The following is a 5,393-nucleotide window of genomic DNA, read 5'->3' as shown; positions in this document are numbered from 1 at the left end:
ACAGCAGCTTCTTTAGTTTATTTTCTTCACTCATATTTGCTTTTATTCATAGAGATCTTTAGCTCCTTAAATACAATATCAGATTACCTGTGTTCCTTGGAGAAGTCACCTGCAGTGACCCAAATGGCAGCTGTCAGGCTGAGATTTAATAAGTTTATAAGTACCTGAAGCCCCTTGAACACCACAAGAGGTACAGAACAGGCAGAGGCAACATCAGTTCTCTCCATTTAGGGCAAGGGGCTCCTTCCTTGCTATGCTGAATTAGCCTGAAGTGCACCATGTCTCAAAATATTATTATTTTGTAGGAGCATAAGGCTTTTAAACCAGTTATTATAACTCTTTGGATCCTTACCAAAGACACCAGCCCCCAGATAAAATTGAAATAAACAGTGGTAGGGAGAAAAGTAGCTACTGCAAAGCCTAATTAAGTATTTTGATTAGTTCATACTTGCTGCATTTTGGCTGCTGTTTATAATTAATTTTATTATCTAGGATCTGTCAGTGCTGGGTTTTTTTAACTACTTCTTTGTTTACTTAATTGAGCCATTTATAATCATCACTTTGGAGGAGCGAGTTCTCCTGTTTGCTTTTATAACTGATGGTGTTCACTAAGCCTTTTTGCCCTTTCAGCTCCCATACCCTTCACAGCCCTGCCAGCAGTAACCCCAAAGCAAGAGTCCAGATTTCCAGGCACAATAAAGGGTGCTGAGCATCATTTCTCACCCACAGTCAAACACAAACCTTCCTTTCAATCAGCTTTTCCTGCAAGGCACAACTGGTTTCACTCTAACACCATTTTTATTTGGACTATAGTGAATTATTGAAGATGTGGAGAAATCCATGGAATGAATGTCTTGTGGACACAGTCAGTCAGTTCTGACATGGAAAAGCTGCAGAATTAAAGCCAGGAAAACAAAATCACACTGATTTTACAGCAGGAAGGAGTCATCATCTTCTGGCAGGAAAGGCTGGCCCAGCTGCCATTGTTCAGCCTGGCCAGGAGAAGCTTTGGGCTGAGCTCAGGGTGGCCTTGCAGGGCCTGAAGGAGCCCCAGGAAAGCTGCAGAGAGACAATTGCCAAGGGCTGCAGGGTCAGGAGCCAGGGAATGGCTGCCAGTGGCAGAGGGCAGGGCTGGATCTTGGGATCTTGGGCAGGAATTGTTCCCTGGCAGGGTGGGCAGGGGCTGGGATGGAATTGCCAGAGCAGCTGGGGCTGCCCCTGGATCCCTGGCAGTGCCCAAGGCCAGGCTGGACATTGGGAGCTGCTGGGACAGTGGGAGGTGTCCCTGTCTCATCCTGGAACTTGATGATCTTTAACCTAATCTATGATTCTATGATTTTCAATACCTCACTTTCAATTTTCAATACCTTGCTTTGGATTTGGAGCAGTGAGACTCCTCACTTTTTTTTTAGCTTTTGCCTCTGCAGTCAGTTTTCTCCTTTCTCCAGTTTAAACAACAACTCAGCTAAAAGAGAAGGGGGCATGTGGCCAAAAGCATTCTATATTTCAGAGTGGCTCTGAAATGTGTCCATTACTCAAATTGAGGTAACAGGAAGATTGGGAATATCCCAACACATGACCTTGAAAACTGGAGTCAAGCAATAGGTATGGCATGGAACTTAACAGGACAAAGTGCAGAGTCAGGAATTAAACAGAAACTCCTGCCCTCAGTTATGAACACGATTGGACTGACAAGGGAAGAGAAGGAATTGACTTTTATCTCCCTCAGTCGGAGGAGAACAGAGCCATGAGTGCAATGCAACTGTAAAGAAGTAAATGTGATCCTACATCTCATCAGCTGGGAATGTTCCTGTAGGGAAAGGGGAATATTGTTTCTGTTGGACATGACACTGATGAGCCCTTTGCAGGGATACTGTCACAATCCTGGTCCCTTCTGCACCAGGAAGATGAATTTGAACTGATATTGAGCAGAGGGAGACCAGCAGGATAATATGGAGAGCTCATGGCACAAGGGAAAAATAGCAAGGATTGGTCCAGTTGAACTCTAGGAAAATAAAGGTGAAGAGGGGATGAAGTTGTCTACTATAAATATAAAAGAAAAGGAGATAATTGTGGTTTTAAATCAGTGGGGAAATCACCACAGGAAAAAAAAAAATCAAATAAACAAGCAAAGTGCTATGTCAAAGGGAATTTCTAAACATCAGAGAAATGTGTAATTATTCAGGAGTTGTAGCAAGAATTTAAACAAACAAACAAACAAATCTACAACACCCAAACAACAAGGGAAAAAAAAACCCATAAATAACCAGACTGGGTTTATGGTAAACAGAAATCAGAGATATTTCTGGAAGGAAAGAACTCTATAGCCCAATGCAGACATGATCCCATCATCCTGCACATTTCTGGGCCTGTATTCCTAATCCAGAACAGCGAACAGAGCTGAGAGGTTTTATGAATGAATTTTCAGGAAATGGGAGGCTGAAATAGAAATAGGAGGGAGAGGAAACAGAGAGGAAAGAGCAGATGCAGCAACAGAGAAGCAGTGACAGACTAGACTGGGTTTTTTGGGGGTCCAGCTGGATCTCCAGAGGTCTCTTCCAGCCCCAAGTACTCTGTGATTCTGTGATTCTGTGACTGCTTTATAATACATAAAAGTAAGATCACAAATTCAATGTTTAACCTGGCCCACATAACAAAAATTTACCTGTTGAAAATTGAATTTCATAATTGATTAAGAAATCACAGCCAAAGAAGAGAGAGAAGAGAGACACTCGGGATTTAAAGAGTTGATTACTCACAAGAGGAGTAGAGGGGGATTAAAATAAACAGGCCTTAATTGATTAAATTGAATGTGAGGAAACAGAAAAGCTTCACATGATTGGTACCTGCCCAGCAGGTGGCAAAGGAAGAGGAACACTGAGAAAACACAAAGCTCCATTATCAGGGAAGATTTTTTGTACAGCAAATGGGATACTGGGAGAAAGATGGGGAGATTTTACTCCTGCATGCAGCAAAATTCCAGGCTTGCCATTGAGTCTCTGCTTGCAAAACAGCTTTACATAAGCAGCTTTTATAATGCTCCATGAAGATCAATAGCTTTAGGTTGACTTATTTGTTTTGTTTTGTTCCCCTGTTACCAAAGTACTCGACTGCAGGCTGGAAAGTTGCTTTGTTGTGTCATATTCTATCCAAAAATATCAGGAAAGATAGACTTTACCTTGCAAAATACTGGAGAGAGAGAAAGGGCAAAGGGGAGAAGGTTATTGCCAACCTCTCCATAATTAATTTTGGCAGCTGTGACACCTAAGTCCGTATTTATAGCCATTCCCTAGCCTGAGATCCAAAAGTGGGAAGGTTAGCAAGTGAAAGAGGAGCTTTTGCAGAGGAAAGCAAACCTTAAATATCAGACAGCTTTTCAAAACATCTGGGCCAGGTTTACCTGATTGCACCATGGAAATGTTAGACACCAAAAGATCAGGCCTTGATGTGCAAATAAGGGGAAAAAAAATGGGGGTGGTAGGCTGGGAAAGAGAATTCCCTCTGGTATTCTTCCTGCCAGAAAACAAAACCAGACAGCTTCCACCCACTGGTCTCTCCTTATCTTCCCTTCAGTTCCTAATGGCTTGCTCTGCAAAATTTCCCCAGCTCCAGCACACCACAAAACCTCCCGAGGATTTAAAATTCCCCTCAGATTAGCAAATGTTGACCCTTTGACAGTATTACCAGCTTGTGTGAACCAAAACTGTTTCAGCTGATCTTTAAGCAGACATTTCCAACCACATCTTCCCTTGCTGCTGTGCAAAAAGAAAAAAAAAAATAAGCTTTCAGTGTTGCCATATGGGCTGAGGCAATATCTAGACTTACACTTTTTAGGCCAGGCAGGGAAAGTGTAATAACAAGAGGAGGAGCAAAGGAGGCTCTAGGCAAGGCTTCTCCCAAGCTGCCAGATGATTTGTTCCCTTTGCATATCAAAACACCCCCAGGGCTGATCACAGAATCACAGAATCCTTTAGCTTGGAAAAGACCTCCGAGATCGGGTCCAGCTTTTAATTTTCACGAGGTTTTGGTTTATGGTGGTACATAAAGAGCCACAGGTCAGGATCAGCCAGCCCCAGGACTGTCAAAGTGCAAATTTTAATCATAAAAACAGATTACTTTTGATGTTCTCATGAGTTATTTTGGTATCTCCAGGTAAATGCTATAACTTTGAGAATGTTGGAAAATTCTTGGCTTGCAGACAAACAGGGATCCTTTGAGACAGGATAAAAACTCAGACTCTTTAAAATAATTAAAACTTAGAGTTTATGTATCAAACACTATTCTGTGGCCAAAATTCTTCTGCAGACACATATTGGATTTAATGACTTTTCAACTACTCTTTCCTAGCTGTAGTAGTAACTCCTAATTTTTAGCTACTTTTAAACTACTTATCCCTTTCAGGTAAAGGAGGAATGTACACCAAGGAAAGTCAGCATTTCAGAACTTGAAGTGCAGAACCAACACCTCTGTCTCAATTTCATCAGAGTCCAAATGCTGGGGTTTATGTGTTGGATTCATTTTCCCAGGGAGGTTTGGAGCCCCATCCCTGGAGGTGCCCAAGGAAGGGCTGGACGTGGCACTCAGGGCTCTGGGCTGGGGACAAGGTGGGCATCAGGCACAACTTGGATTTGATGACTTTGGAGCTCTTTTCCAGCCTGGATGATCCTGAATTAAATCACACTCACATGAATCTGCACAAACTGCAGAATAAGGTCATGGGAATACTACCTGCATTCCCATTTTGTCCTGGGAGCTGTGGGTTCACAGTTCCAGTGGCAAATATCCCAAAAATCCCTCCTCGAGATGTGGTGGTGAGAGATTTCTCTGTGTATAAATGCTCTGTTATTTTCACAAAATGGAAACTGGAGGGGGATAAGGATGTGCCAGAGCCCGGTTTAGGCAGTTTGTCTCCATAAAATCTCTCTGCACAACCCCCAGAGAATTAACAGGAGGGGCAGGAGAGCAAAACCCTGCAGAGGGCACATCAGAACTGAAGTTTATTTTAGGTGCACTGACCTCAATGGCCTGAGTAGAGGAGACTCCTAATGGAAAACCCAAAGTTAAGCATCTAAAGTAGGATGTGCCAGTCCCCTCCCATCAAACATTCCTTTGCTTTTCCTGTTGTTTAACCGTCCAAAACCAGTTCCAAAATCCTCAAGCTGATACAAACTTTGCTTCCTGACATAAACTCTTTCCTCAGGCACTGCACAAGTCTGGGGAACTCAAGTTGCTTCTGGGATCTGTGTGCCCAAAGGGAGCTGGGAGGGAACAGAGTCGAAGTCCATTAACTGGAATCACCCTGAACGAGCAGATTTAGGCACTGCCTGTTCCAGTCCTGCCTTGGCCTTTGGAATGGAAAGGGAAAGGAAACCTCAGCAGCTCACCAGTCAGGC

This window comes from Pseudopodoces humilis, chromosome 2, assembly GCF_049639895.1.
Source record: "Pseudopodoces humilis isolate 2021_Gansu_Grassland_sample_001 chromosome 2, ASM4963989v1, whole genome shotgun sequence".
Classification (NCBI taxonomy): Eukaryota; Metazoa; Chordata; class Aves; order Passeriformes; family Paridae; genus Pseudopodoces; species Pseudopodoces humilis.
The sequence above is the reverse complement of the archived record's forward strand: the minus strand, read 5'-3'. Positions refer to the sequence as shown.